The 21113-nt window shown below is 46.8% G+C and overlaps 1 protein-coding gene across 9 annotated transcripts in view; it reads left to right on the forward strand.

The window, feature by feature from the left end:
* PRP4K (pre-mRNA processing factor kinase PRP4K) overlaps positions 1-21113 on the forward strand; it is a 160665-nt gene that overhangs the window by 30240 nt on the left and 109312 nt on the right. Inside the window, exon 2 of one of the 9 annotated variants that reach the window (XR_010177788.1) lies at positions 20367-20636. The exons of the other annotated variants lie outside the window; for them this stretch is intronic. The gene's annotated coding sequence lies outside the window, so the exon portion shown is untranslated. The remainder of the gene's footprint in view (positions 1-20366; positions 20637-21113) is intronic. 9 annotated transcript variants of the gene reach the window in all.

A 21113-nucleotide genomic window follows, 5' to 3' on the forward strand; every position in this document is an offset into this window, starting at 1 on the left:
CAGCTGTGCGCCATTTTCCTCTCAGCACACTTCACACGGCAGTCACTGAGGGTGCAGGGCGCTGGGGGGGGGCGCCCTGGGAGGCAAATGTAAACCTTTAAAAAGGCTAAAAATACCTCACATATAGCCCCAGAGGCTATATGGAGATATTTACCCCTGCCTAAATGTACTAAATAGCGGGAGACGAGCCCGCCGGAAAAGGGGCGGGGCCTATCTCCTCAGCACACGGCGCCATTTTCTGTCACAGCTCCGCTGGTCAGGAAGGCTCCCAGGTCTCTCCCCTGCACTGCACTACAGAAACAGGGTATAACAGAGAGGGGGGGCAAAATAAATGGCAATATATTAATATAAAAGCAGCTATAAGGGAGCACTTAATCATAAGGCTATCCCTGTCATATATAGCGCTTTTTGGTGTGTGCTGGCAGACTCTCCCTCTGTCTCCCCAAAGGGCTAGTGGGTCCTGTCTTCGTATAGAGCATTCCCTGTGTGTCTGCTGTGTGTCGGTACGTGTGTGTCGACATGTATGAGGACGTTATTGGTGTGGAGGCGGAGCAATTGCCAAATATGAGGATGTCACCTTCTAGGGGGTCGACACCAGAATGGATGCCTTTATTTGTGGAATTACGGGATAGCGTCAACTCGCTTAAGCAGTCGTTTGCCGACATGAGGCGGCCGGACACTCACTTAGTGCCTGTCCAGGCGCCTCAAACACCGTCAGGGGCTGTAAAACGCCCCTTGCCTCAGTCGGTCGACACAGACCCAGACACAGGCACTGATTCCGGTAGTGAAGGTGACGAATCAACCGTATTTTCTCTATCGTCCTAGTGGATGCTGGGGTTCCTGAAAGGACCATGGGGAATAGCGGCTCCGCAGGAGACAGGGCACAAAAAGTAAAGCTTTAGGATCAGGTGGTGTGCACTGGCTCCTCCCCCTATGACCCTCCTCCAAGCCAGTTAGATTTTTGTGCCCGGCCGAGAAGGGTGCAATCTAGGTGGCTCTCCTAAAGAGCTGCTTAGGAAAGTTTAGCTTAGGTTTTTTATTTTACAGTGAGTCCTGCTGGCAACAGGATCACTGCAACGAGGGACTTAGGGGAGAAGAAGTGAACTCACCTGCGTGCAGGATGGATTGGCTTCTTGGCTACTGGACATCAGCTCCAGAGGGACGATCACAGGTACAGCCTGGATGGTCACCGGAGCCTTGCCGCCGGCCCCCTTGCAGATGCTGAAGTAAGAAGAGGTCCAGAATCGGCGGCAGAAGACTCCTCAGTCTTCTAAAGGTAGCGCACAGCACTGCAGCTGTGCGCCATTTTCCTCTCAGCACACTTCACACGGCAGTCACTGAGGGTGCAGGGCGCTGGGAGGGGGGCGCCCTGGGAGGCAAATGAATACCTATTTTGGCTAAAAATACCTCACATATAGCCTCCGGAGGCTATATGGAGATATTTAACCCCTGCCAGAATCCGTTAAGAGCGGGAGACGAGGCCGCCGAAAAAGGGGCGGGGCCTATCTCCTCAGCACACAGCGCCATTTTCCCTCACAGAAAGGCTGGAGGGAAGGCTCCCAGGCTCTCCCCTGCACTGCACTACAGAAACAGGGTTAAAACAGAGAGGGGGGGCACTAATTTGGCGATATGCTTATATATATATTAAGATGCTATAAGGGAAAACACTTATATAAGGTTGTCCCTATATAATTATAGCGTTTTTGGTGTGTGCTGGCAAACTCTCCCTCTGTCTCTCCAAAGGGCTAGTGGGTCCTGTCCTCTATCAGAGCATTCCCTGTGTGTGTGCTGTGTGTCGGTACGTGTGTGTCGACAGGTAGGAGGACGATGTTGGTGAGGAGGCGGAGCAATTGCCTGTAATGGTGATGTCACTCTCTAGGGAGTCGACACCGGAATGGATGGCTTATTTAGGAAATTACGTGATAATGTCAACACGCTGCAAGGTCGGTTGACGACATGAGACGGCCGACAAACAATTAGTACGGTCCAGACGTCTCAAAAACACCGTCAAGGGTTTTAAAACGCCCGTTTACTTTAGTCGGTCGACACAGACACAGACAGGGACACTGAATCCAGTGTCGACGGTGAATAAACAAACGTATTCCTTATTAGGGCCACACGTTAAAGGCAATGAAGGAGGTGTTACGTATTTCTGATACTACAAGTACCACAAAGGAGGGTATTATGTGGGATGTGAAAAAACTACCATAGTTTTTCCTGAATCAGATAAATTAAATAAAGTGTGTGATGATGCGTGGGTTCCCCCCGATAGAAAATTATGGGCGGTATACCCTTTCCCGCCAGAAGTTAGGGCGCGTTGGGAAACACCCTTTAAGGTGGATAAGGCGCTCACACGCTTATCAAAACAAGTGGCGGTACCGTCTATAGATAGGGCCGTCCTCAAGGACCAGCTGACAAGGCTGGAAAATATAATAAAAAGTATATACACACATACTGGTGTTATACTGCGGCCAGCGATCGCCTCAGCCTGGATGTGCAGAGCTAGGGTGGCTTGGTCGGATTCCCTGACTAAAAATATTGATACCCTTGACAGGGACAGTATTTTATTGACTATAGAGCATTTCTATATATGCGAGATGCACAGAGGGATATTTGCACTCTGGCATCATGAATAAACGCGATGTCCATAACTGCCAGAAGATGTTATGGACACGACAGTGGTCAGGTGATGCAGATTCCAAACGGCACAGTATGGCCGTATACAGGAAGAGGACTTGTTTGGGGTCGGTCCATCGGACCTGGTGGTCACGGCAACTGCTGGAAAATCCACCGTTTTTTACCCTAAGTCACATCTCTGCAGAAAAAGACACCGTCTTTTCAGCCTCAGTCCTCTCGTCCCTATAAGATCATATCTGCCCAGGGATAGAGGAAAGGGAAGAAGACTGCAGCAGGCAGCCCATTCCCAGGAACAGAAGCGTTCCACCGCGTCTGACAAGTTCTCAGCATGGCGCTGAGACCGTACAGGACCCCTGGATCCTACAAGTAGTATCCCGGGGGTACAGAGGGGAATGTCGAGACGTTTCCCCTTCGCAGGCTCCTGAAGTCTGCTTTACCAAGTCTCCCTCCGACAAGGAGGTAGTATGGGAAAAAATTCACAAGCTGTATTCCCAGCAGGTGATAATTAAATTACCCCTCCTACTACAGAAAAGGGGTATTATTCCACACTATATTGTGGTACTGAAGCCAGAAGGCTAGGTGAGACTTATTCTAAAAAAAAAAAAAAAAAATTTGTTTTTGAACACTTACAAAGGTTCAAATTAAGATGAAGTCACTCAGAGCAGTGATAACGAACCAGGAATAAGGGGACTATATAGTGTCCCGGGACATCAGGGATGCTTACCTCTATGTCCCAAATTTGCCCTTCTCACTAAGGGTACCTCAGGTTCGTGGTGCAGAACTGTCACTATCAGTTTCAGACGCTGCCGTTTGGATTGTCCACGGCACCCTGGGGTCTTTACCAAGGTAATGGCCGAATTGATGATTCTTCTTCGAAGAAAAGGCGTCTTAATTATCCCTTACTTGGACGATCTCCTGATAGGGGCATAGTCCAGGGAACAGTTGGAGGTCGGAGTAGCACTATCTCGGATACTGCTACAATCAGCACGGGTGGATTCTAAATATTCCAAAATCGCAGCTGATCCCGACGACACGTCTGCTGTGCTTAGGGATGATTCTGGACACAGTCCAGAAAAAGGTGTTTCTCCCGGAAGAGAAAGCCAGGGAGTTATCCGAGCAAGTCAGGAACCTCCTAAAAACAGTGCATCATTGCACAAGGGTCCTGGTAAAAATGGTGGCTTCCTACGAAGCAATTCCATTCGGCAGATTTCACGTAAGAACTTTTCAGTGGGATCTGCTGGACAAATGGTCCGGATCGCATCTTCAGATGCATCAGCGGATAACCCAATATCCAAGGACAAGGGTGTCTCTCCTGTGGTGGTTATAGAGTGCTCATCTTCTAGAGGGCAGCAGATTCGGCATTCAGGATTGGATGCTGGTAACCACGGAGCCCAGCCTGAGAGGCTGGGGAGCAGTCACACAAGGAAAAAATTTCCAGGGAGTGTGATCAAGTATGGAGACTTTTCTCCACATAAATATACTGGAGCTAAGGGTAAATTTATAATGCTCTAAGCTTAGCAAGACCTCTGCTTCAAGGTCAGCCGGTATTGATCCAGTGGGAAAAACATCACGGCAGTCGCCCACGTAAACAGACAGGGCGACACAAGAAGCAGGAGGGCAATGGCAGAAACTGCAAGGACTTTTCGCTGGGCGGAAAATCATGTGATAACACTGTCAGCAGTTTTTCATCCCGGGAATGGAAACTGGGAAGCAGACTTCCTCAGCACGACCTCCACCCGGGAGAGTGGAAACTTCATTGAGAAGTTTTTTCCACATGATTGTAAACCGTTGGGAAATACCAAAGGTGGACATGATGGCGTCCCGTCTGAACAAAAAACGGGACAGGTATTGCGCCAGGTCAAGAGACCCTCAGGCAATAGATGTGGACGTTCTGGTAACACCGTGGGTGTACCAGTCGGTGTATGTGTTCCCTCCTCTGCTTCTCATACCTAAGGTGCTGAGAATTATAAGACGTAGAGGAGTAAGAACTATACTCATGGCTCCGGATTGGCCAAGAAGGACTTGGTACCCGGAACTTCAAGAGATGCTTACAGAGGTCTTATGGCCTCTGCCGCTAAGAAGGGACTTGCTTCAGCAAGTACCATGTCTGTTCCAAGACTTACCGCAGCTGCGTTTGTCGGCATGGCGATGGAAAGCCGGATCCTAAGGGAAAAAAGGCATTCCGGAAGAGGTCATTCCTACCCTGGTCAAAGCCAGAAAGGAGGTGACCGCACAACATTATCACCACGTGTGGCGAAAATATGTTGCGTGGTGTGAGGCCAGGAAGGCCCCACAAAGAAATTTCAACTCGGTCGTTTCCTGCATTTCCTGCAAACAGGAGTGTCTATGGGCCTCAAATTGGGGTCCATTAAGGTTCAAATTCGGCCCTGTAAATTTTCTTCCAGAAAGAATTGGCTTCAGTTCCTGAAGTCCAGAAGTTTGTCAAGGGAGTATTGCATATACAAACCCCTTTTTTGTGCCTCCAGTAGCACTGTGGGATCTCAACGTAGTTCTGGGATTCCTCAAATCACATTGGTTTAAAACCAGTCAAATATGTGGATTTGAAGCATCTCACATAAAAAGTGACCATGCTCTTGGCCCTGGCCTGGACCAGGCGAGTGTCAAATTGGTGGTTTTTTCTCAAAAAAGCCCATATCTGTTTGTCCATTCGGACAGGGCAGAGCTGCGGACTCGTCCCCAGTTCTCTCCCTAAGGTGGTGTCAGTGTTTCACCTGAACCAGCTTATTGTGGTGCCTTGCACCTACTAGGGACTTGGAGGACTCCAAGTTGCTAGGAGTTGTCAGGGCCCTGAAAATATGTTCCAGGACAGCTGGAGTCAGAAAATCTGACTCGCTGTTTATACTGTATGCACCCAACAAGTTGGGTGCGCCTGCTTCTAAGCAGGCGATTGCTCGTTGGATTTGTAACACAATTCAACTTGCACATTCTGAGGCAGGCCTGCCACAGTCTAAATCGGTTAAGGCCCATTCCACAAGGAAGGTGGGCTCATCTTGGGCGGCTGCCCGAGAGGTCTCGGCATTACAACTCTGCCGAGCAGCTACGTGGTCAGGGGAGAACACGTTTGTAAAATTCTACAAATTTGATATCCTGGCAAAAGAGGACCTGGAGTTCTCTCATTCGGTGCTGCAGAGTCATCCGCACTCTCCCGCCCGTTTGGGAGCTTTGGTATAATCCCCATGGTCCTTTCAGGAACCCCAGCATCCACTAGGACGATAGAGAAAATAAGAATTTACTTACCGATAATTCTATTTCTCGGAGTCCGTAGTGGATGCTGGGCGCCCATCCCAAGTGCGGATTATCTGCAATACTTGTACATAGTTACAAAAATCGGGTTATTATTGTTGTGAGCCATCTTTTCAGAGGCTCCGCTGTTATCATACTGTTAACTGGGTTTAGATCACAAGTTGTACGGTGTGATTGGTGTGGCTGGTATGAGTCTTACCCGGGATTCATAATTCCTCCCTTATTGTGTACGCTCGTCCGGGCACAGTACCTAACTGGCTTGGAGGAGGGTCATAGGGGGAGGAGCCAGTGCACACCACCTGATCCTAAAGCTTTACTTTTTGTGCCCTGTCTCCTGCGGAGCCGCTATTCCCCATGGTCCTTTCAGGAACCCCAGCATCCACTACGGACTCCGAGAAATAGAATTATCGGTAAGTAAATTCTTATTTTCCAAAAGGGCCACACGTTATATGATTTTGGCAATAAAGGAGATGTTACATTTAGCTGATACTACAGGTACCACTAAACAGGGTATTATGTGGGGTGTGAAAAAACTACCAGTAGTTTTTACCGAATCAGAAGAATTAAATGACGTGTGTGATGAAGCGTGGGGTGCCCCGATAAAAAACTGCTAATTTCAAAGAAGTTATTGGCTTTATACCCTTTCCCGCCAGAGGTTAGGGAGCGCTGGGAAACACCTCCTAGGGTGGACAAAGCGCTAACACGCTTATCAAAACAAGTGGCGTTACCCTCTCCTGAGACGGCCGCACTTAAAGATCCATCAGATAGGAGGATTGAAAATATCCAAAAAGGTATATACACACATGCAGGTGTTATACTACGACCAGCTATTGCGACTGCCTGGATGTGCAGTGCTGGGGTAGTTTGGTCAGAGTCCCTGATCGAAAATATTGATACCCTGGACAGGGACAATATTTTACTGTCGTTAGAACAAATAAAGGATGCATTTCTTTATATGCGTGATGCACAGAGAGATATCTGCACACTGGCATCACGGGTAAGTGCTATGTCCATTTCGGCCAGAAGAGCTTTATGGACACGACAGTGGACAGGCGATGCGTAGAGGAGTTATTTGGGGTCGGTCTATCGGATTTGGTGGCCACGGCTACGGCCGGGAAATCCACCTTTCTACCTCAAGTCACTCCCCAACAGAAAAAGGCACCGACCTTTCAATCGCAGCCTTTTCGTTCCTTTAAAAATAAGAGAGCAAAGGGCTATTCATATCTGCCACGAGGCAGAGGACGAGGGAAGAGACAGCAACAGGCAGCTCCTTCCCAGGAACAGAAGCCCTCCCCGGTTTCTACAAAAGCCTCAGCATGACGCTGGGGCTTCGCAAGCGGACTCGGGGGCGGTAGGCGGTCGTCTCAAGAATTACAGCGCGCAGTGGGCTCACTCGCAGGTAAATCCCTGGATCCTGCAGATAATATCTCAGGGGTACAGGTTGAAATTAGAGACAGAGCCACCTCGCCGTTTCCTGAAGTCTGCTTTACCAACGTCCCCCTCAGAAAGGGAGACGGTTTTGGAAGCCATTCACAAGCTGTATTCTCAGCAGGTGATAGTCAAGGTACCTCTTCTACAACAAGGGAAGGGGTATTATTCCACTCTTTTTGTGGTACCGAAGCCGGATGGCTCGGTAAGGCCTATTCTAAATCTGAAGTCCTTGAACCTGTACATAAAGAAGTTCAAGTTCAAGATGGAGTCACTCAGAGCAGTGATAGCGAACCTGGAAGAAGGGGACTTTATGGTATCCTTGGACATCAAGGATGCGTATCTCCACGTTCCAATTACCCCTCACACAGGGGTACCTCAGGTTCGTTGTACAAAACTGTCACTATCAGTTTCAGACGCTGCCGTTTGGTTTGTCCACGGCACCTCGGGTCTTTACAAAGGTAATGGCCGAGATAATATTTCTTCTTCGAAGAAAAGGCGTATTAATTATCCCATACTTGGACGATCTCCTAATAAGGGCAAGGTCCAGAGAACAGCTAGAGATGGGTTTAGCACTATCTCAAGAGGTGCTAAAGCAGCACGGATGGATTCTGAATATTCCAAAATCCCAATTAATGCCGACAACTCGTCTGCTGTTCCTGGGGATGATTCTGGACACAGTTCAGAAAAGGTTTTTCTTCCCGAAGAAAAAGCCAAGGAGTTATCTGACCTGGTCAGGAACCTCCTAAAACCAGGAAAGGTGTCTGTACATCAATGCACAAGAGTCCTGGGAAAAAATGGTAGCTTCTTACGAAGCAATCCCTTTCGGCAGATTCCGTGCAAAGGGATCTGTTGGACAAATGGTCAGGGTCGCATCTTCAGATGCACCTGCGGATAACCCTGTCGCCGAGGACAAGGGTATCCCTTCTGTGGTGGTTGCAGGAGGCTCATCTATTGGAGGGCCGCAGATTCGGCATGCAGGATTGGATCCTGGTGACCACGGGTGCCAGCCAGAGAGGCTGGGGAGCAGTCACACAGGGAAGAAATTTCCAGGGAGTGTGGTCGAGCCTGAAAAAGTCTCTTCACATAAGCATTCTGGAACTAAGAGCAATCTACAATGCTCTAAGCCAGGCGGAACCTCTGCTTCAAGGAAGACCGGTGTTGATCCAGTCGGACAACATCACGGCAGTCGCCCATGTAAACAGACAGGGCGGCACAAGAAGCAGGAGGGCAATGGCAGAAGCTGCCAGGATCCTTCGCTGGGCGGAGAATCACGTGATAGCACTGTCAGCAGTATTCATCCCGGGCGTGGACAACTGGGAAGCAGACTTCCTCAGCAGACACGACCTTCACCCGGGAGAGTGGAGACTTCATCCAGAAGTTTTCCACATGCTATTAAACCGTTGGGTAAAACCAATGGTGGACATGATGGCGTCTCGCCTCAACAAAACACTGGACAGGTATTGCGCCAGGTCAAGAGATCCGCAGGCAATAGCTGTGGACGCGCTGGTAACATCTTGGGTGTACCAGTCGGTATATGTGTTTCCTCCTCTGCCTCTCATACCAAAGGTATTGAGGATTATACGGCAAAGTGGAGTAAGACTAGTGGCTCCGGATTGGCCAAGAAGGACTTGGTACCCGGAACTTCAAGAGATGGTCACGGACGCTCCGTGGCCTCTACTTCTGAGAAGGGACCTGCTTCAGCAGGGTACTTGTCTTTTTCAAGACTTACCGCGGCTGCGTTTGACGGCATGGCGTTTTGAATGCCAGATCCTAAAAGGAAAAGGCATTCCAGAAGAAGTCATTCCTACCTTGATAAAGGCAAGGAAGGAAGTCACCGCGAAGCATTATCGCCGTATTTGGCGAAAATATGTTGCGTGGTGCGAGCAGCGGAGTGCTCCGATGGAGGAATTTCAACTGGGTCGTTTTCCTACATTTCCTGCAATCAGGATTGTCTATGGGTCTCAAATTGGGATCTATTAAGGTTCAAATTTCGGCCCTATCAATATTCTTCCAAAAAGAATTGGCCTCAGTCCCTGAGGTCCAGATTTTTATCAAAGGAGTACTGCATATACAGCCTCCTGTGGTGCCTAAGGTGGCACCGTGGGATCTAAATGTAGTTTTAGATTTCCTCAAATCAAATTGGTTTGAACCACTAAAGAAGGTGGATTTGAAATATCTCACATGGAAAGTGACTATGTTATTGGCCCTGGCTTCGGCCGGGAGAGTATCTGAACTGGCGGCTTTGTTTTATAAAAGCCCTTATTTAATTTTCCATTCGACATAGGGCAGAGCTGCGGACGCGTCCGCATTTTCTCCCTAAGGTGGTATCAGCGTTTCACCTGAACCAGCCTATTGTAGTGCCTGCGGCTACAGACGACTTGAAGGACTCCAAGTTGTTGGACGTTGTCAGAGCCTTAAAAATATACATTTAAAGGACGGCTGGAGTCAGAAAATCTGACTCGCTGTTTATACTGTATGCACCCAACAAGTTGGGTGCACCTGCTTCTAAGCAGTCGATTGCTCGTTGGATTTGTAACAAAATTCAACTTGTACATTCTGTGGCAGGCCTGCCACAGCCTAAATCTGTTAAGGCCCATTCCGCAAGGAAGGTGGGCTCATCTTGGGCGGCTGCCCGAGGGGTCTCGGCATTACTACTCTGCCGAGCAGCTACGTGGTCAGGGGAGAACACGTTTGTAAATTTTTACAAATTTGATACCCTGGCAAAGGAGGACCTGGAGTTCTCTCATTCGGTGCTGCAGAGTCATCCGCACTCTCCCGCCCGTTTGGGAGCTTTGGTATAATCCCCATGGTCCTTTCAGGAACCCCAGCATCCACTTAGGACGATAGAGAAAATAAGAATTTACTTACCGATAATTCTATTTCTCTGAGTCCGTAGTGGATGCTGGGCGCCCATCCCAAGTGCGGATTATCTGCAATACTTGTACATAGTTATTGTTAACTAATTCGGGTTATTGTTTAGGAAGCCATCTTTCAGAGGCTCCTCTGTTATCATACTGTTAACTGGGTTTAGATCACAAGTTGTACGGTGTGATTGGTGTGGCTGGTATGAGTCTTACCCGGGAATCAAAATCCTCCCTTATTGTGTACGCTCGTCCGGGCACAGTACCTAACTGGAGTCTGGAGGAGGGTCATAGGGGGAGGAGCCAGTACACACCACCTGACCTGTAAAAGCTTTACTTTTGTGCCCTGTCTCCTGCGGAGCCGCTATTCCCCATGGTCCTTTCAGGAACCCCAGCATCCACTACGGACTCCGAGAAATAGAATTATCGGTAAGTAAATTCTTATTTTTATTTATTCATATATCTTACACAAGAGACATAGGAGTTAATTTTCATTTTAAATCCTTTTTAGATAACTATACTTTCGTATAGCTCAAAATAATGTGAGGCCATATGGCCCAGCGGACTAAGGCTCCCACCTGCAACCAGGCAGACCCGGGTTCGAATCACCCTCAGAGCCCAAGAAGAAAAAATCTTCAGTTTATTTCAAATTCACCAGTTTTTTTTTAAATTATTTTATTAATTTTTTATTTTAATATTAATTATACTCACTAAAATTATCAAGAACAGACGTAACTCGATTCTAAAGAATCTCTCAAATATATACTCTCTTGATTCAACATAATTAAATTTCAAATCTCATATAGATATAATAATTTTGTTTAATGGTACATATAAGAATTTTTATATATATGTACTCAAACATAATTGTCTATAAAAGCACTGGAGCTGGCGCTAGGTGTTTCTCCAATAATAAATGATTAAAAAACTGTGGATGAATGTAAAATCACAATTGGATTTATTAGCTAAACATCATATACTAAAACCATGAATAAAAATTCACATATACACATAAAATTTAGGGCATAAATTGAGCTATGAAGCAATTGAGAATGGCTGCTAATGAGTGTCCACTGAGGATCCCGGACTAGAACACTGAGCAAAGTTCCCTGGGGAAAGGAAATTAATACAGCTGGTGTTACCCGTGACGACGGAGACAAGTTTGATACCCTGGATGAGGAGGACCTCTTGTTTGCTCAATCGGTGCTGCAGAGTCATCCGCACTCTCCCGCCCGTTTGGGAGCTTTGGTATAATCCCCATGGTCCTTACGGAGTCCCCAGCATCCTCTAGGACGTTAGAGAAAATAAGATTTTAAACCTACCGGTAAATCTTTTTCTCGTAGTCCGTAGAGGATGCTGGGCGCCCGTCCCAAGTGCGGACTACTTCTGAAATACTTGTATATAGTTATTGCTTCAATAAGGGTTATGTTATAGTTGCATCGGTCCTGAACTGATGCTATGTTGTTTTCATACTGTTAACTGGGTAGTTATCACAAGTTATACGGTGTGATTGGTGTGGCTGGTATGAATCTTGCCCTTGGATTAACAAAATCCTTTCCTCGTACTGTCCATCTCCTCTGGGCACAGTTTCTCTAACTGAGGTCTGGAGGAGGGGCATAGAGGGAGGAGCCAGTGCACACCAGGAACTAAATTCTTTCTTAAAATGCCCATGTCTCCTGCGGAGCCCCTCTATCCCCATGGTCCTTACGGAGTCCCCAGCATCCTCTAAGGACTACGAAAAAAAGATTTACCGGTAGGTTTAAAATCTTATTTTTTGTGATGCAAAACAGGGGTACAGAAGGAAAAAAGGGGGGGGGGGATAGGTACATGAATACAGGAGACAACATAATGGCAAACATGTACAAACAGTTCAAAGTCAATCAAACAAGTACATCAAAGAACTTGCAGTGAACCTAAAATAATGGAAGATGGTAAAAAAGAAGAGAAACAGGAAAAAAAGGGAGAAAAAGGCGGCAATGGGCATATTATATATACAGCACTAGAGATAAGGCCATCTCAGTCTTAGGGGGGGGGGGGACCTCATCAGCCGAGAGAATGCAAGTCTGAGGAAGAGGAACGTAGTATCAGTGTAACGCCCTCACCTTCCGTGATAAACAGATGCCAGGGCATCCAACGGACCAGAGGGGATTTAGCGGAGAAGGAGTATGGGATGTGCTCAGTCTCCATCAAAAAGTGCAGCTGTATTTTGTGTATAACCTTCAATAGGGGAGGTGATGTGGGTTGCTTCCAGTTTTGGGCTAAGGCCGCACGTGCAGCGAGTCAGATATGTCCTAAAACATAATGTAAATGGGCACCCACGGATCGCGGGTATACATTCAATAAAGCTATAAGGGGGGGAATGGGACAAATCAAGATTCAGAACTTTATTGATAAGCCCAAATACCTCCACCCAGTACACTTGAATATGGGAACATGTCCAAAAAATATGAAAGAAGTGGCCCACCTCTCCGCAGAGACGCCAACAAAACTTCGAACATGCAGACCAAATCGTATGCAACCTATCAGGTGTGAGGTATAATCTATGTAGTAACTTGACATGCATTTCGGAGTGATTCAGACATTTAGACATAGTAAAAGACGACAAAAAGATGTGCTGCCATTGGGAATCATGGAGAGTACAGCCAATATCCGCCTCCCACCTGATTTGGGCTCTGGATTTAGAAACAGGGATTAGTGACAGTAATGCTCTATACCAGAAGAAAATTTCCCCCTTAGAAGTAACAGTAAAAAGTCGGCCTATGGCATGTGCAATAACGGGGTGGTGGAGTGAGAGTAAGGTGGAGGCTATTCCACCTGTGCTGGATTTGGTAGTATCGAAGCCTCTCAGAGTTAGGCAAAGAGAAGCGTCCCTGAATATCACAAAAGGAGGCGAGCACAGACCCATTAAACAAATCTCCCAGGACGCCCATCCCCCTGGAACTCCAGTTTGCCAGATTAAGATTAGGGACTAGGGCGGCTACCGCTCATAATGATACTAAAGACATATTATGATAAGAGGGGGACATGGACATAGTCAACCTGTCCCAGGCCTGTAGCGTGGCTCGAGTAGAGGGAAGGAGGTTTAAGCCCTGTGGGCGCAGGGATTTGGGCAGCCAGAAGAGATCTTTCAGGGGGAAACGGGGACAAGCCGTCTCCTCCAGACACGTCCACCCCGGACGCATATCTCTACAGAATTCCTTAATCTGGGCCAAAAGGCAGGCTTCCTGGTACAGTGAAAGATTAGGCATAGCAAGGCCGCCGGCACTCCTCGGCAGAGACATCCTCGCGCGAGCGAGTTTAGGCGGGCGCGAAGACCATATATAATTGGTAAGAATTGCAGTGGCCTTATCTAGATATTTCTTTGGGAAGATAAAAGGGATGGTACGGAACAGGAACATTAATTTGGGGAGCAACGACATTTTGAAAGCGGCCAGACGCCCCAGCCACGAAATTTCATAATTGAGCCATGATTTGGTGAACAGCTGAAGGGAGGACAACAGAGAGGGAAGATTAACCTCAAAAACAGAAGAGGTAGACGGGGGGATGAAAATACCTAAATATTGTATCGAGGATGTTTGCCAATTGTAAGGGTACGTAGCGCGTAAGAGGGTCAAGGAATGGGTAAGATTAATGGGCAAAGCATCGGTCTTAGAGGCGTTTAATTTATAATAGGATGCTGCAGAGTACATATCTATAATATTGTGTAAATGAGGGAGTGTAGTGCAAGGGTCAGTTACAAATAAAAGAACATCGTCTGCGAACAGACAGAGCTTGTGAAGAGAGGAGCCTAATCGCAGTCCAGGGAACTGCGGGTCCGCTCGGAGCTTAGCTGCCAAAGGCTCAATGGCCAGGACAAAAATGAGAGGGGAGAGAGGACAGCTCTGGCGGGTGCCATTGGAAATTGGAAAAGAGGAGGATAAAAAACCATTACTGAGGACCCGGGCCGACGGGGAGCTATACAAGGCTAATATCGAAGAAAGGATGCGATCGCGCAGGCCAAATTTTAATAGAACGTCTCGCATGTAAGACCAGTTTAAGTGGTCAAAGGCCTTTTCTGCGTCCAAAGACAGCAGAAGGAGACCGTGCTTAGGGGACAGGGAATCTACAAGGTTAAAAACCCTGCGTGTATTATCAGACGCTTGTCTTCCCGGGATAAAGCCGACCTGATCCGGATGTATCAGGGAGGGGGAGTAAGGCATTCAAACGAGAGGCTATTAATTTAGCATATATTTTAATGTCCCCGTTCAATAGCGCAATGGGACGATAATTTTAACAAGTGGTCAAATCTTTGCCTGGTTTGGGGATCGTGACAATACGCGCCTCGAGCATCTCCTCAGGGAGGGTACTTCGAGAGGTAACGTCATTGTAAATTGTCACTAGAGAGGGAGCTAGGAGGTCTTGGAGCGAAACATAGAAGTCATTAATAAAGCCATCGGGGCCCGGCGCTTGATCACCTGCAGGATTTCCGATAAGGACCAAGGGGCATTCAGTAATGCTAATTGGTCATCTGAAATAGTTGGGAGGCTTATATCAGCTAAGAAGGAGTTGATAGAAGAGGGAGTGGGCTGAGGGGTAGAGGGATCAGTCGAGAGATTATAAAGTTGGGAGTAGAAGTTGGCAAACTGATTAGATATCTCCCTCGGGTTAGAAATTTTGGCGCCTGCGGGGGACACAATAAGCCTGATTCTATTCCGAGCATGCGGGCAAGCATTTTCCCCGGCCTGTTTCCCGCTAGATAACATTTCTGACGCATCCTATTTAGTGAGGCCTGGGTGCGCGCCATAAGTAATTTCTGGAGTTGGGACCTAGTGTCGGCTAGCTCCCTCTGTAGGGTTTCCGTAGGCCTAGATTGATTTTTGTCCTCTAAGTCCTTCAACTTAAGCTCCAAATCGGCCTGGCATTGTCGATTAAGTTTTTTAAGCTGCGCTCCTGCCTGAATTGCTGCCCCCCTGATAACGGCCTTAAGTGCGCACCAAAATTTCAGGGTGGACGTGTCCGAAGGGGAATTAAATTACATATAGGACGAGATACTGTCAACTATGATTTTTTTTGAGACTGGATTAGACCGCAAGTGAGGAGAGAGTCTCCAAGGGTGGGGGGGGGGGGGGAGAATGCTGGCTAGCAACATCCCATTTAAGAGTCAGCGGGGCGTGGTCTGACCAAGTTATAGGGAGAATGTCCATGGATCTGACAAACTGAAGGGTCCATTTATCCGAAAACATAAAATCAATACGGGAGTAAGAGTTGTGGATGGGGGAATAGTAAGTGTACTCCCGACCAGTGGGGTTTTGCACTTGCCAAATATCATAGAGGTCAAATTCAGCTAAGAGATTACGAAAGGCTGAGGAGGGGGCGTTGGGGGAGGCTGAAGTGGAGGGAGAGGGCCTGGGAGACCTGTCCAATTTAGGGTCAAGGACTAAATTAAAATCCCCCGTGAGAAGAAGGGAGCCCTTACGTTTTTTTTGAATGGCCACACACAACTTACGGATAAAAGCGACTTGGTTTGAATTCGGGGCATAGGCCGGTTACTCTAGTCTCAGCTTATCGTTTAAAAGGCCGCTCAATATGAGATACCGCCCATTTTTATCGGCTATCTGAGAATGCAAAGCAGATGGAATCCCTAAACAGTATGGCCACACCGTTCCTCTTAAAGGGGCCATTAGCAAAATAACCCAAAGGGAATCTGCGGTCTTTAAAAATAGGGGGCGCTGCTGATCAAAAGTGTGTCTCCTGCAACGTGACAATATCCGCTTTATACCTAGCAAAATAACACAAAGCCAGCCTTCTCTTATTAGGGGAATTCAGCCCCTTAACATTCATGGATAGAACCTGAACCATCGGGGCAAACTAATGGATGTTGTGGGCAGTGAATGACCTTGACACATACACAGATAAACTTGTCTCAAACCGTGAATAATCATAATATAGGGGGTCGGGAGGAAAAGGAAGGACAAAGGGAGGGAAAAGGAAAGGAACAAACCAAAACGACCCAGTACATCGGGTCGGCATAACTACTGCAAGGAAAACAAAAAAATGCAGTAGTGTATTACCAGGGGGGAACATGTGGCCTAGCGCCACCACCCATGAACCTGAACAGGAGGAGAGGAAAATAAAAATAAAAAGCAGGAGCAAATATGCCTACCAACAGTACAAATTAGAACAGAAAACAGATACATACAGTCTAAGATCTAAACAAGGAGATGGGACTCCATTAGCACAACTAAGAGCAGGACAACTCACGTGACCTCAACATGGAGAATGACTGAGTCCCTTCTATGACAGCGGTACAGGACAAAGTTCAAAGTGAAAGCCAAAGCTGAAGGAGTCGACATCAGGCTGTGGACCATTCCGATTGAAGAGTTGGCTGCTTCTTGGATCCAGGAGGCAGCGTGACAGAGATATCCCACTCCGCCAGCAATTTGACTCCAGCCTCCAATGAAGTCACTGTGTAGAACTTGTTTTCATACGAGATGACGAGCTTCACCGGAAAACCCCATCTCTAAGTGATGTCTTGATCGCGAAGTGCCAAAGTTATAGGAAGGAATGATCGTCGTCTGGCCAAAGTCAGGGCAGAGAAATCCGGAAAAAGTTGTAATCCGCCAAGCACAGCCGATTCGGAGTCACCCGCCTACCTAGCCGCTTTCAGGATGCGTTCTTTAGTTGTGAAAAAATGCACTCTCATGAGCGTATCTCTCGGGAGTGAGGGAGCAACAGAGCGTGGTTTAGGCAGTCTATGAATCCTGTCTATAAGCAGCTCTCTGGTGTCTGCTCCAGGCAGAAGTTTCCGGAACAACGCGGTAGCATAATCCTCCAACTCGGAATTCCGCACTGAGTCTGGAATGCCTCGGATCTTTATATTATTGCGCCGGGATCTGTCCTCCTATATCTGCCATCTTGAGTTTAAACGCCTCAAGGTCATTTTGCTGCTGATCGTGGGCCGCTATAAGGTCATTATGGGACGAGACCAGTTCCTCTACTTTCCGTTCTAAATGGTCCGTACGGTCTCCTATAGCGTGCAGCTCCGTCTTAACCTCCCGAACAGCGGGCGTGAGATCTTGAGTCAACTCAGACTTGAACGCTGAAAGGGCCTGGTACAGAGTTTTGACCGTGAGAGGGGCATCAGAGTCAGGATCAAACCCCGGCATAGAGGCAGGGCTGCAGGGGGTATCCTGTGCAGAAGCGGCACTCGGAAACTTCCGTATAGAAGAGGCAGTAGGGGCCGCTTTCTGAGGTGGAAAAGATACTCTAGGAGGCAGCACCCCTTTAACCTTTTTTGGAGGCATTCTAATGGAATGAGATTCCGTAGGCGGGATGACGATGATAAAGGAGCGCAGGATCTCGTAGAATATATGACGGAGAGTTAGGTAAGCATAAAGAACAAGGGTGGTGGCGAACAAGCGGTCTGAACTACATCAGAAGATCGGTGTCACACAGGGCCAGGCAGAGGATCATCTACAGCCTGCACCCAGTCGGTAGGCTCCCAGCCGGGAGAGAGGGGTGAGAGGTCAGACACACAGCCAGGATCCAGCAGCACTGTACCCGAGGTGATAGGAGACAAGGCTGCACTAATAAGGCAAGGCTTCCCTCAAGGGACTCCCCAGTAGCAGAGTGCAGGGGCCAGCAGGCAAGAGAGGGGCCAGTAGATGATGTTGGCCACCCAGGAGTGCAGGCAGGCCGGAGAAAGGCCAGCTCCGGGATTCCACTCCAATAGGGCACTTCCGGCGGGGAGGAGGCACAAATCTAGGCTGCGGCTCCCCGTTCTCATGTAGGCCGCGATCGGCCGGAGCATCCAGGAAGGCAGCAGGCCCCTCCACTACACGGGAGGGCGTCTAGGTGATCCGGGGTGGATATGGGCTCAGCCGGCGCCCGCCAGAGCGGGACGGAGCAGCCGAAGAGGAGGTCGGGTGAAAGAAGATGGCCGCCGGGAGGAGAGGGGCAGACTGAGACACGCCGTAGCCGCGGCTCAGGAGGGCAGACGAGGGAGCCCCGGTCTCACCGCCGGTCCCGGAGCTTTAGAGCAGGTGAGAGACAGCTGCGGAACCTCGTCAGGGGCAGGAGGGAGCCACCGTAGATCCCGGTCCGGCTCCAGCACTTTCTCGGAGCTCACGGCCGGGGAGGCGCCAAACTCAAGGCCCCGGTCTCAGCACGGATGGTAGGCCTCGGTCGGAAACAGTCATAGGGGGCCTCCCCGGGACCCACACGCCAAGCAGGGCCACGGGTGGGACAGCGCAGGGTAAGATAAGCCGCAGGGGCCAATTATTTAATATAAAACAGGCCTCTGGCAACAGGAGCTCTAATAGTGCACGTCCACACAGAGCCAGATCCAGGCCACGCCCCCTGTCTATAACATCTTAAACATATTATTTGGAAAAGATCTAGCTTATCATACCATATTCTAACTATATAGGCCAAGTATATCTCTCAGATATTCATAATATGAGCTCTTTGTTATTTTAATCTGTATATACACATTCCATATATTCATTTTATCTTCCCACATTTTTTATATATATCATGCTCTTAAATATTATCTTTAATCCCTTAAAGAATGTATACCCGAAATTGTTCCCCAGGAATCTCCTTCTTTTCGCATTATACAGTTAAATATCATATTGCTCATTAGAATATCCTATATATTATTCATCTCAATTGAATCATTCAAACCGTTCGGAGACAGTGTACCCAGGGAGAAGATCCAAAACGCTTCGCGTTTGCATAGGAGATTGAATCTATCCCCCCCCCCTTGTTGTACTTTTAACATGTTCCACTCCCTGGATACTAATCACTGAGACATTACCATTATGTTTATACTTCACATGTCCCACTAAGCTGTGTGTACTAACCCCCCGTCTTATATTGTTTTTATGTTCTAGACATCTAATGTGTAGCATTCTGGTGGTACGGCCTACATATTCTATGCCGCATATACACGTGATTACATATATAACATATGTGGTACGGCAATTAATATTTTGATGTATGTCGAACGTGGTCCCGTTTGAATAAGATGTAATGTTTATACTTTTATCCACCATAGTGCTACATGTGGAACATCCTAACTTTCTACATCTATAATTCCCCTTTTCCATATGGAGCTTCTGTAACCATGTACTTTTATTAATTGAAACATTTTTTGTAGGTTCATAATGACTCGGTGCCAAGAAATTTTTCAAACTAGAAGCCTTTTTAAAGATAACTTGAGGTTTATCCATTAATTCTTTTGAAAGGATTTTATCCGTTTTTAAAATAGGATAATTCTTCTGAATAATACGTTTAATCTCTTTTGAACAAGCATTATATTTTGTTATAAATCTAGGTTGGCCGTCATTAATGGAATCTTTCACATCTTCTTTCTTTTTATATGTTAGGAGGGACTCTATCACAATTCAAAGCCACATCAAACGCATGTTCTATGATTTCTATAGGATAATTCTGTTCTTTAAATGCTTGAGTTAGTTCTAATGCCTGAGTTTCAAATTGTTCAATTGTTGAACAGTTTCTACGAAGTCTGAGGTACTGACTTTTTGGTATATTATTGAGCCAGGGGCGGTGGTGACAACTATGATAATTTAAGAAATTATTAGTATCAACCTCTTTTTTGAAAGTAGAGGTACTGATACAATTGTTTTCTATTCTGAGGGCGATATCCAAGAAAGTGATTGAAGATACGTGTACTGTGCTCGTGAACGTCTGTTTTTGATAATTTTAGTGAGTATAATTAATATGAAAATAAAAAATTAATAAAATAATAAAATAAAAAACTGGTGAATTTGAAATAAACTGAAGATCTTTTCTTCTTGGGCTCTGAGGGTGATTCGAACCCGCCTCTGCCTGGTTGCAGGTGGGAGCCTTAGTCCGCTGGGCCATATGGCCTCACATTATTTTGAGCTATACGAAAGTATAGTTATCATCTAAAAAGGATTTAAAATGAAAATTAACTCCCATGTCTCTTGTGTAAGATATATGAATAAATAATATATATTATAAATGAAATGGTTTTTTATATCTGTGTAATGAATATAATTGGGTTGTTGCCTTATGTTACTGTTTATTATAGGTTTTAGTGTGGGAAACCATGAGAGATTATATACTATAATATGGGTTTGGAAGATCAACACACCTGTAAAACTCTAGTTAATTAATGCTCTCCACTGATTGTCCATATTTAAATAGCAGGTACCCAATCTAATGCACCTTAATACCTTCTGATGAAACCGTGAGATTGGAAGCACGGAGAAACACGTTAAGGATTCCATACAAACACCTGCAGGCTGTCCGGAACTCCTCTATGCCAGAGGACGTCTTGGAGGAATCACCTAAAATCAGCTTTGAGAGTGTGCACCCTCCCTCCGTGGACGCTGCTGCTATCGCCGCTCCCGTCAGAGAACTTCGGCACAAGCCGTTCAAGATCAAGCCGCACTGAGGTTCCAATACACGGCTGTGGTGAGCGCTAATCATTGGCGGTGGGGAGAGAAGGGGACAATAGCTGCTGTGCGGCAGGCACACTGTGAACGCTTGTAGTTACTACAAAGTATATTCCTCTGGCTTATGGATACAAAGTAACAACGTATTTTATTACAAAATAACCAGTCCTTCACCGGGGAGTTACATAAATAGCACTATGTGTGCTTAAAGAATATCCTTATTGGAGCTCCAGCGGTATATGGTTACTTGGACGGTAATATTAATAATGTTACGGTTTACTGGACTTTTATACTGCAGTATTTGGTGTGTTTTAAAGCTTTATATGTTATGCTGTGCATTATTAAGAAAATTAGTAATTAAATAAAAAACATAATAATTTTTAATCAAACTCAATATATATATGCGCTTCCTTGTGATATATTTTTATATGTTATATGCTTTTAACATTCATTATGTGCTTGCGATACTGACTATGTGCTGACCTGGCCCCTGTCG

The sequence above is a fragment of the Pseudophryne corroboree genome, chromosome 5 (assembly GCF_028390025.1).
Source record: "Pseudophryne corroboree isolate aPseCor3 chromosome 5, aPseCor3.hap2, whole genome shotgun sequence".
Classification (NCBI taxonomy): Eukaryota; Metazoa; Chordata; class Amphibia; order Anura; family Myobatrachidae; genus Pseudophryne; species Pseudophryne corroboree.